This window comes from Anabrus simplex, chromosome 5 (assembly GCF_040414725.1).
Source record: "Anabrus simplex isolate iqAnaSimp1 chromosome 5, ASM4041472v1, whole genome shotgun sequence".
Lineage (NCBI taxonomy): Eukaryota > Metazoa > Arthropoda > Insecta > Orthoptera > Tettigoniidae > Anabrus > Anabrus simplex.
Window position 1 is genome coordinate 315,170,607 of NC_090269.1, and position 12,692 is coordinate 315,183,298.

Genomic DNA, 12,692 nt, shown 5'->3' on the forward strand with positions numbered 1-12,692 from the left:
ATATCACTATATTGGAGGATTTGAGTCACAAGATAATGGTTTCCAGTGGTCAGTTAGGCAATTAATTATGTAATTAATAAATTTGAGTGCAATTAAATAGGTAAAATTAATTAATTATTATATTATGGTAACTTCTGGTATGTTTATTTGTAAACTTGTTTCACATATTTGAGAGATTATTAATGACATTCCTAGATTTTGATCTGCGCAAAAAAATCGTCGTATTATTTCAATTATTATTATTATTATTATTATTATTATTATTATTATTATTATTATTATTATTATTATTATTGTATTACATTTTCAGGTTGGTTTTCCAAACTTCAGATATGCATTTGGGATACACTGTGGAGACTTTCCTGTATTCTTTTAATTAGTTTACAATGCAATTCAGTGATATCAAAAATAAATTTTATTAATTAATTAATATCGATATTTTATTTATTTTTAAATATCTAAAAAGAAAATTATCTATTATAATTATTTGACTGATGGCAAGTAGTATTTCGATGAATAACTTGAATTGGCCATATAAAAAATTTATTCACATCAATATTATTATTATTATTATTATTATTATTATTATTATCATCATCATTAAATGTTCTCATGATTATATTGTTATTCAATTGATCCACCTGGTCTATAAACAACATTATCCTAGTAAATGTGTACAGTTACACAGACATTATATAATTGGATGAACAAATATGGGAAATATCATTTGATACAAATTTTATGATTAATTATAAATATTTTTCTTTATGGATTAACGAGGCGGTCGTGTGTGTCATTATGAGAATTCTAGTTGTATGGTCGCATAAGGTAATAATGTAACATTAACAAATCGTATTTTACATTTTATAATATTTATCTACATTTTTCCTTCTTTTGTTTTTTATCAATAAAATTTTATATACATATTTAAACTCAAATCAGTCTGAGTCATAAATCATTGTAGTGAATAGTTTACCGAATGCACTATCCCTATGCATCCTGATTCGACGACAGGGACTGATCGCGCCTGAGAAGAGGATCTCACCACCTTCGGTAAGTATTTTTTTTTTTTTAGGGCAGCCGAGGCAACATTGACATCCAATCAACACCGAAGGAGCTCTGCAAGGGTGCAGTATTGCTTGAATACTTGAACGGAGCTTTTAATAGTAGGAACGAATTCATTTAAGAAAATATTAGGTAAACATCTGATAGAGAATCTGCCACCTGGGTGACATGAGTAGATGCAGATGGGTAATTCTGTATCATATATGAAAGGAACAGAAATGTAACAAAACGACGAACTTTGTAACGGGGGGTTTTGATTACACAATTATTATTCATTGTGAGGCAGATTAGTATCATGTACAGTCACCTCGGGCTCTGAGGAATGTTTGAATACGGAGAAGGATACTCAGCACGAAAGAATGTAATTTGTTTTGGAGCAGATTATTCCACTCTTGGTTAGCAGTTTCAGTCACTTGTTAAACGCTAGGAAAAGGATTAGGACAGTTGGTAATTGATATCTTTAGTTCACTTCATGAATGTTGTTTTCTGAGTCAGCTCATGCAGCTCCCCTTACTACCCTTCGTCTTCTTCTTCTTCTTCTTCTGCTTCTTCTACCGCTTTTCCCACACCTGTGCGGTAGTGGGTGCGAACTGTGTTGCACATGTGGATTTGGCCCTGTTTTACTGCCGGATTCCCTTCCTGACGCCAACGTTATATGACAGGATATAATCATACTGCGTGTTTCTGTAGTTGTTTGTGTAGTGTGTTGTCTGAATACTCTCCTTGCCACCCTATCTGTGCTAAACGTTTCATTTCTACATAACTGCTGCATCCTACATCTGCTCTAATATGCTTGTCATATTTATACCTTAGTCTAACCCTATCTTTCTTAGCGCCTACACTTCCCTCAAAAACCAACTGCACAAGTCCTGGGTGTCTTAAGATGCGCCCTACCATTCTATCTCTTCTTCTTGTCAAATTTAGGATAATCGATCTCCTTTCACCAATTGATTCAGTACCTCTTCATTCGTGATTCGATCTATCCATCTCACCTTCAGCATTATACTGTAACACCACATTTCAAAAGCTTATGTTATCTTTTGCTGAACTAGTTATCGTCCACGTTTCACTTCCATACAATGCCACGCTCCAGATGAAAGTCTTTAAAACACCTTACTAATCCCTATATTAATGTTCGAAGTGAGCATATTTCTTTCTTTAGGAAAGGCCTCCTTTGTTGTGATAGTCTGCATTTTATTTCCTCCTTAATTCTGCCATCGTTAGTTATTTTACTACCCAAATAACAATATTCATCTCCTTCCTTTAAGACGTCATTTCCTAATTTCATATTTCCTGCATCACCGGACTTCGTTCGATTGCAATCTATTACTTTGGTTTTGGACTTATTTGTTTTTATCTTGTACTCCTCACCCAAGGCTCTGTCCATACCATTCAGCCATTTCTCCAGATCTTCTGCAGTCTCAGATAAAATAACAATAACATCGGCATATCTATGGGTTTCGATTGCCTCTCCTTGGATTGTGATTCCCTTCCCAAATTATTCTTTGATTTCTTTGCTGTCTGTTCTATGTAAACATTGAAAAGTAGAGGGTACAAACTGCAACCTTGCCTCACTCCTTTCTGAACTGCTGCTTATTTTTCAAAGCCTACGATTCTTATCACTGCAGACTGATTTTTATGTAGTTTGTAGATAATCCTTCGTTCTCGGTATCTGATCTCGATCGTCTTCAGAATCTGAAATAGTTTGGTCCAATCAACATTATCAAATGCCTTTTAAAGATCTATGAACGCCATGCATGTGTGTTTGTTCTTCTTAATTCGATCGTCTAAGATCAGACGTAGGATTGCTTCACGCGTTCCTACATTTCTTCTGAAGCCAAATTGATCCCAACCCAGCTTCGACTTGTATTTCTATTCTTCTGTAAATAATACGTGTTATAATTTTGCAGGCATGAGATACTAAACTAATCGTGTGGTAGTTTTCGCACTTGTCAGAACCTGCTTCCTTGGGAACAGGTACAATAACATTTTGCCGAAAATCGGATGGCACTTCTCTATGAATACTGAACATATTTCATTTCCACAGAACATGCCATCCACACCATTCGCTGTATCCCATGGATCTCAAGCAACATATTGACCACTCTTTGTCGAATGGAACCTGATTAACACCCACTAGTGTTAAACCCTCATCCAAAGCTGCAGAAAATCCTGTCACTACAGGTTGGAAAATGTTTTGTCAGAATACTAGACCAGTCACATAACCATGGTTATGAGAAAAGGCATAAGTCGACCAAAGATGATCCCACACAAAACTTGACGGAACCTCCTTGCTGCTAATGGCGCACCAGATCGTCTCCAGACTCTGTTGTACGGGTGCAAGCTTATGGTGACCTCATCAGAATAGATAGTACGCTTCCATAATTCCCGATGACTTGGGCTTTCAATTGTTGGTCGCTTCTCACGAAATGCCCTATTTAAGAGAGCTTTTGCCACAGGCCTCCTTGATATCACTCCTCCATCGTGCAGCCAATTTAACACTGTCTAATTTGTCACATTCACTCAGGTGGTCCTTTGAATATCCTGAAGAAACGAGGTGCAGTAGGAGAGGGCTTACGAAGTTCTGAATCCAACAAATCCAGATCGTCCCTGCGAATTATTTTGCAAAATTCTAAATTCAATCCATCCTCTATTAACACACGTTTGTGCGCCTCAGAACGTTTTACAAGATCTGGAGATATCTCTGACTCAATTCAACAGGGGCATCGACATCTACGTGTTTCAATTCCAATATAATATTATTGGCTTTATGTCCCATTATCTACTTTTACGGTTTTAGGAAATAACGGGGTGCCAAAATTTAGTCACACGGAAGTTGTTTTACGTGTCAGTAAATCCACCGACACGGGGCTGACATATTTGAGCACTTTCAAGTACTACAACAGGACTGGGCCAGGATCGAATCTGCCAAGCTGGGGTTAGAAGGCCAGGACCTCAATTGTCTGAGCCACTCAGTCCGGCAGTTACAATTCTTCTTGCAGCAATGTCATAAGTTGAATGTGGTCAGTAGCAGAAACTGGTACTCTTGCCACGTTTATCTAAGTCCTATATGTGCTGTCTGTACTTCACCGACCTTATAAGTGATCCTATTAAACTGATCGACACGACAAATGCCTCCTATCTGAAATATTACTACCTTGATGTCGGGTTAGCGTCACTATGTGTCTCGGACATCGACCTACACTGCATACTGTAAACATGTTTGACGTACTGTGAGATATACCGTGTGAAATCGTAATATACAAAACTTTCTTTCAGCCCTGTACTATACGTACTTAAAAGAAACCATGGTACAACACCTCCGAATTGCCATGACCGCTGCTCAGCCCGAAGAAATGCAGATTATGACATCGGCACGACGAATCCTCTTGGCCGTTGTTCTTAACTTTTTAGATCATGGCTGCTATATCACCGTCAGATAGGTTTTCAATTGTACTCGAAAATACGTAGGCTTAGTGAACCTCGAACCAACCCTCAAATCCAGGTATTACTGTTTTTCTCTAAAGTTCAACGCTGGGTGTGTGGGATGGGAAGAGGAAGAAACGGAGTAATCAATTTTTTTCTGCAGTGCAGTGTTTATTTGTTTCAAGTTTGCTGTTCACTTCATATTTATTTTATGGTTTGACCAATTGAGTAGTATTAAAATCCCACGGTCTCCACGTGGTAATGACTCTAGATACAATGTAAATGATACCACCCATGTTCCCAAGCAAGACGGCAAGGTATCGCAACCCAGCGCGTCACTCCGCGCGGATTTGAGAAGACACTGTCATTCCCAAGCTTGCATTGGACACTGCAGGGCTCTCACTGGTGCGACTTGAGTCAAAGAACATTAAATATTCCCCGTAATCTATTGAAGCTGTCATTGGTGCGGCACAGGGCAAGAAAACTCAAATCCCCACCGCATAGTAACGTTTAGAGAAGCACAATAACAAAAATTCCTGACCTTGCCGAGAATCGAACCCAGGGAATTCAGGAAAGGTGCAGGCAAACTACCCTTACACCCCGGCGCCAACACTGTATTTAATTAGCACGACATAAAAAGTTAAAAGTATATTTCAAATAAAAAGTGAACAATCTGACTTCTTGTTCTGTAAAATCACGTCTGCGATATTTAAGTATCGACTAAGCCTCGCAATTACACTCAAAACTTGAACGTTAATTCCATTGTGATGATAGTTGTTCTTTACATTACAAGGGCATAAGGTGAGGTTTCACGCACGAGTTGAAATGTTTCGAATTTCAAACTGAATACGTGAAACCCTTTCACCAGTGTAAAGTAAAATAGTTATTATATACTGTTTCCGCCTGTTACCACCTTGATAGATGCAGTATTTTTGCATCTGTGTCCTGGCACAGACCAGGGAAAACTGTAGCTTCCGCTGAAGTCCCAGTCTCATCCATGGCTGTGACAATATGGTCACCTTTGAGGTATGGGAGGGGGATGAGTAATGACATTCGGAGCATGACCAGTGCGTCTCAGCGTTATGAAAGGTACCAATTACAGGGTCAGTTGTGCTAAAATAATAATTTCTGGCCCAGTGACGAAAGCAACGACAATCGACCTCACTCCTCTTCTTGTCTAGTATGCCTCATGTCATTATCCTGAAAGGTTTTTGGGGTTTCCTCATAACCGCATAACCTCTGGCGGGACCGTTTAAAGATCAATACAGACAGACAGACAGACAGACAGACAGACAGACAGACAGACAGACAGACAGACAGACAGACAGACAGACAGACAGACAGACAGACAGACAGACAGACAGACAGACAGACAGATTATGTTGAATTTCTTTATTCTTTTTAAGTAATAAAGATAGTGTACGATGTGTTACTCTGTTCCACTGTTGTGCCAGAGCCGAGGAAGACGCAGATCTGTCCTGCAATGCCATTCGGATGAGGTGTCGATCTTCCTGGGGGGGGGGGGGGGGTCTGGGTGGTGCGACCAGACCCATCTCGTCGTGTTCTACGGCCGTCTGTGAACCATTCTGTACACACCCGTTGCACTGCCGACATACTTCTTCCCAAAAGAGTAGCAATTTCAAGGACTGATGCATCAGGTTCTTTCATGCCAATAATGCGCCCTCTTTAAAACTCACTCATACGTATACGAGGCATCCTGCACGTCTGCTCAAGTCACACTGATCCATTACCTTTGGTTTATAGCGACAACGTCAGCCGCAGGCACATTTTACCAGTGGTTGATGTTGTGCGCCGAGATATCGATGTGGACCTTGAACCTGACGGCCGACATGGTTCCAACGCTAACCATTTCTTCAGAACATACCAATGCACTTGTTCTGTGAACATAAACTTCCTATTTCTAGTCTTTCAAGGATTTCTGGTTTTTATAAACATGGAGTGTATTATAACTCTTAATTATAGACCTTAGATAATTAGCTTTAATCTTAATTCATCAGAAAATGATTGCTACTGTCTTTAATTTCTCTTTTATGTTATTAGATTTTCGTAAGTGGAAAATTTAAGTTGCAATGTTAGTTATTTACAACCAAAGGGACCGCTGGTCCTAATGTTTATTAAGTTTAAATAAATACATTTCTGACTCTTCTATATGCATCGACAAAGGTTTATCATGGAATGTTTCTATGTCAGTAGAAGTTGAATGTGGTAAGTTACACTTTACAGATTATTCTGTGGACCATAAACATATTAAATTCGAAATAGTGTAAAATAATATTTAAGAAGTATCTCCTCCTTTAGATTAGTGTTTACAATCTCTTATGGCAGCGACCTCTGCGTACTCGTGGCATTTTAAGCAGTCAAATCAACTGACGAATCGCCCTCGGCAGCAAATAAGAGGGAAGTTCGCCTGAGCAAATAAAGCTCGGAGAATTGTACTAAATATTTGATCGCCCATTAGACCCACGTGGGAACACAGTGCAGTGTTTGCACCTCCATTGATATGCATGGAGCACAGCTGTGAAAGTCACAAGACACACACATGTGGCTTTCCATCTAATTGCCACGTTGATCTCTAATGAAGAGCATTGTTCCATGACATACAGTACACCACATACACTCATTTACCTTGGACTGCTTAGCATATAGGCCACCGCTTGCAATTGAACTCGGTGTGATCTGAAATTCTGACTTACCGTCAACTACAACCAAGTACTGATGTATTTTGAATTTAGGCCTATATTTATCGTTCCTAATTTGTATTCGTCCGACTCCTTGGATGAATAGCCATCATAGTTCGCCTTCGATTTCGAGAGTCCGGGGTTCGATTTCAAGGCGAATTGGAAATTTTAATCACGTTTGGTTAGTTCCTCGTGCTCGTTGGTTGGTTTATGGTGCCAGACCACGTCTGGTAGCTGATTAACTCAATTTGATGCATTTTATTCAAATAGGTTTTGTATGGAATAGTTTTGTGATAAAGGTTGTCCTCTTCCAGGGGAACTTCGGCCATGAAAAGAAAGTTTTACGCGGCGCTAAGAAAAACGCGTTAAAAGTGGAAAAGAAATGCACAATAACGATTCGGCAAGCCTGGAGAAATATGCTGTTCCGCGATAGACTCTGCAAGACAAGCTGAACAAGAAGCACACGGGAAAAATAGGACGTCCATCCATCCTTTCCGCTGAGGTTTGCGTTGACGCTAATATGTACCTGCATTCTTTATACCCCCGTAGTATTGCAAACCGAGATTTTTTATTTACCTGTTATCTCTGGTGCTTGTTTTCAGGAAGAAGCCGTCCTCATTCATGGTATGGGGATATCCGTTGACACTTCGAGACATCAGAATATTGTGGTAAAGGATTATCTAGACAGAGAGGGTAAAGGATATAGGCGGCCTCAATGTCGAGTCAAGTGATTTGTTTCGCTGCACCGACTAATGTCTTGTTGGGTAACATTGGAAAACACTCTGTTCTCCAGCACCAGCATTTGATTCTCTACGATGTCATTTATCGATGCATGTAAGCGTCTTTTTCACCTTAAAAACTAACATTGCTGTAAGTTACGCCTTGTTTCCTTCGACGGCCAGTGGCACTCAACATAAAAACATACAAAGCTCAATATCACAGGTATTAAAATACCTCCCGAATTATCATTCGAAGTTCAAGTGCAAGAAATATATGGAAACTACATCGCGATCTTCAACTAGCGATCAATTAATTTATCAAATCGTAGATTTTGGCGCTCTCTGGTAGCAGCGACAGAAAGTAGCTGTGATGTGGCGACTTCAAGATGTCAGTTCTCAATCAATCAATCAATCAATCAATCAATCAATCAATCAATCAATCAATCAATCAATCAATCAATCAATCAATCAATCAATCAATCAATCAATCAATCAATCAATCAATCAATCAATCAATCAATCAATTACTTCTGATCTGCATTTAGGGCAATCGCCCTGGGGGCAGATTCCCTATCTGTCGTTTTGGTAGCCTTTTCGTAAATGATTGCAAAGACATTGGAAATTTATTGTACATCTCCCTTGGTAAGTTATTCCAAACCCTAACTCCCCTTTCTATAAACGAATATTTGCCCCAATTTGTTCTCTTGAATTCTAGCTTGATTTTCATATTGTGATCTTTCCTACTGTTAAAGATACCACTCAAACTTATTCGTCTACTAATGTCATTCCACGCTATCTCTCTACTGACAGCTCGGAACATACCACTTAGACGAGCAGCTCGTCTCCTTTCTCCCAAGTCTTCCCAGCCTAAACTTTGCACCATTCTTGTAACGCTACTCTTTTACCGGAAATCACCCAGAACAAATCGAGCTGCCTTTCTGTGAATTTGTTCCAGTTCTTGAATCAAGTAATCCTGGCGAGGGTCCGATACACCGGAACCATATTCTATTTGGGGTCTTACCAGGGACTTATATGCCCTCTCCTATACATCCTTACTAGAACCCGTAAATACCCTCATAATCGTGTGCTACCCTTTATTTACAATCATATTTATGTGATTACCCCAATGAAGATCTTTCCTTATATTAACACATAGGTATTTACAATGATCCCCAAAAGAAAATTTCATCCCATCAATGCAGTGAAATGAAATGTCGTATGGGTTTTAATGCCGGGATATCCCAGGACGGATTCAGCTCGCCAGGTGCAGGTCTTTCTATTTGACTCACGTATGCGACCTGCGCGTCGTGATGAGGATGAAATGATGATGAAGACAGCACATACACCCAGCCCCCGTGCCAATGGAATTAACCAATCAATGTAAAAATCCCCGGCCCGGCCGGGAATCGAATCCGGGACCCTCTGAACCTAAGGCCAGTACGCTGACTATTCAGCCAACGAGTCAGACATCAATGCAGTAATTAAAACTGAGAGGACTTTTCCTATTTGTGAAAATCACAACCTGACTTTTAACCCCGTTTATCATCATACCGTTGCCTGCTGTCCATCTCACAACATTATCGAGGTCATTTTGCAGTTGCTCACAATCTTTTAACTTATTTAATACTCTGTACAGAATAACATCATCCGCAAAAAGCCTTATCTCCCATTCCACTTATTTAATCACATCATTAGATATAGTCCGGCTCCATGGCTAAATGGTTAGCCTGCTGGCCTTTGGTCACAGGGGTCCCGGGTTCGATTCCCGGCAGGGTCGGGAATTTTAACTATCAATGGTTAATTTCCCTGGCACGGGGGCTAGGCGTATGTGTTGTCTTCATCATCATTTCATCCTGATCACGACGCGCAGGTCGCCTAGAGGAGTCAAATCAAAAGACCTGCACCTGGCGAACCAAACCCGTCCTGGGATCTCCCGGCGCTAAAAAGCCATACGCCATTTCATTTTTCATTGATTCAAGAAAACATAAAGGTCCAATAATCCTGCCTTTAGGAATTCCCCTCTTAATTATTACAGGGTGAGATAAAGCTTCACCGGGCGAGGTGGCCGTGCGGTTATGGGCGCGCGGCTGTGAGCTTGCATCCGGGAGATAGTGGGTTCGAATTCCACTGTCGACAGCCCTGAAGATGGTTTTCCGTGGTTTCCCATTTTCACACCAGGCAAGTGCTGGGGCTGTACGTCATTTAGGCCACGCCCGCTTCCTTCCAACTCCTAGGCCTTTCCTCTCCCTCGTCGCCGTACGACCTATCTGTGTCGGTGTGACGTAAAGCCACTTACAAAAAGATAAAGCTTCACCTACTCTAATTCTCTGAGTTCTACTTTCTAGAAATATAGCCACCCACCCTTTTAGCCAGTAGTCTCCCATGATCTACCCTATCATCTTAACGTGCTTAACACACGTCGTTTTCTTCAGTATTTAAATAACTGAAAGTCGTAATTTGTAAGAAATGGGATTTTTCCACTATTACAGCATTCTTAGCTTTTAGCTTAGACCTTTCACATCATCACAGGTATACAGTTGCCTCCCAATTCGCATGCAAAGTTCACATTAAATATGTAGAAATACATTGAAACATACTATTGTTTACCCGTAAATGATCACTTCTTCCGTTAGCTCGACCCAGATATTACGGGAAGTTATTATTATTATTATTATTATTATTATTATTATTATTATTATTATTATTATTATTATTATTATTATTATTATTATTATTATTATTATTATTATTATTTCTGGAGGTCCAACGGGATCTGTTTATTTTTCTCCGGAAGCTTACATGGACATGACGTTGTCTGCAAGAGGATCATTTAAAACACCGGTAGTGTATTTCTCGTTGAATACCTGGAGATGTGGCAGACCGCATTAAAGTTGCAGGAGCAATCATCGGGGGAAGTTGACTTCAGGGAATGGTCGTCCAAAGTACTAGGACACTGAGAAGGTGCGCATGCACACACGCGAGCAAAGTCGGCCATATAGCATTAGTAAAATCGTACTCTGAGACGTATTGTACTCGTTCTTCGCATGGTAATCGATTTCACGATCCTTTCATGAATTTATGGGAAGTTACATGCCTGTATTCAAAGGTTTAATACGGCATGTTAAACTGATATTCTTTTACCAAAGCACGTGGCAGTAACCTGAAGTACGATAAAGCTGCACAAAGTGGAGACATAACGGGGTAGAACACAGAGTTTATTGAACGATACAGCTCCTGGTCCGAACCTGTGTGTAATTCTCCCTATTTCTCGGTTACATATTGTTGTTCATCTGAAACCGGGAGTTGCACAGTAGTTGAAGACTCATGAAACCAATCGTTGACGATAACCTCTCTTATTATCTTTTCTATCGAAAAGAATAAAATGGCTATATAATAAAACCATTTAACCCAACTGTAGAACAGTCCGTTAATGATAACACCCTTGTTATTCTACTATCGAAAAGTGGCACATGAGAAAGGAATTCTTAGAAGTTGATTTCCATTTAGGTTGGTAGTTTTGCATTAAGGTTGGATATGTATATTTTGTGAGAGGGTAAAATCACTGTTTCGACTTCCTGTAAACCCCCAATTAATCCGGGAATTAGAAATAACATTGACCCTAACACCTACCCAAGGAAAGATATAAACTTTGATAGAAATATATACAGTAGTTTTCTAGTTATAAGAACTCAACAAACGGACGAACAGACAAATCGACAAAAAAGCTAAAAAACGACCGCTCGAACTTAGAATAAAAAACTGTCCGTTAATGATATCTCCCGTATTAACCCTTGCACCGAACTGATGCGCATAATAAAAAAGATTAGGAATTGATTTCCATTAAGGCAGGTAGATGTCCATTAAGTTTGGTTGTGCATACTTTGTGGGAGTGCAAAATCACTATCTCTGTTGCGTATAAACCCCTATTCAGTTCAGGAATTTAGAAACAACATTGGCCCTAAAATCTACCCAAGGACAGCTGGATTGTAAGTATGGATGTTGGTAGAAATATATCCAGTAGGGTACATACAGGGGTTAGACAAGGCTGTAATCTTTCACCTCTGCTGTTCGTAGTTTACATGGATCATCTGCTAAAAGGTATAAAATGGCACGGAGGGATTCAGTTAGGTGGAAATTTAGTAAGCAGTCTGTCCTATGCTGACGACTTGGTCTTGGTCCAAATATCTTGGACCTCGGAAAATGGTGCAATGAGTACGGTATGAAAATCAGCCTTTCGAAGACTAAATTGATGTCAGTAGGTAAGAAATTCAATAGAACTGAATGTCAGATTGGTGATAAAAAACTAGAACAGGTCGATAATTTCAGTTATTTAGGTTGTGTGTTCTCCCAGGATGGTAATATAGTAAGTGAGATTGAATCAAGGTGTCGTAAAGCTAATACAGTGAGCTCGCAGTTGCAATCAACAGTATTCTGTAAGAAGGAAGTCAGCTCCCAGACGAAACTATCTTTACATCGGTCTGTTTTCAGACCTTGAATTTCGGGAGCGAAATCTGAGTGGACTCAGGATACCTTATTCATAAGTTAGAAGTAACGGACATGAAAGTAACGAGAATGATTGCTGGTACAAACAGGTGGGAACAATGGAAGGAGGGTACACGGAATGAGGAGATAAAGGCTAACTTATTAATGAACTCGATGGATGAAGCTGTACGCATAAACCGGCTTCGGTGGTGGGGTCATGTGTGGCGAATGGAGGAGGATAGGTTACCTAGGAGAATAATGGAGTCTTTTATGGAGGGTAAGAGAAGTAGAGGGAGACCAT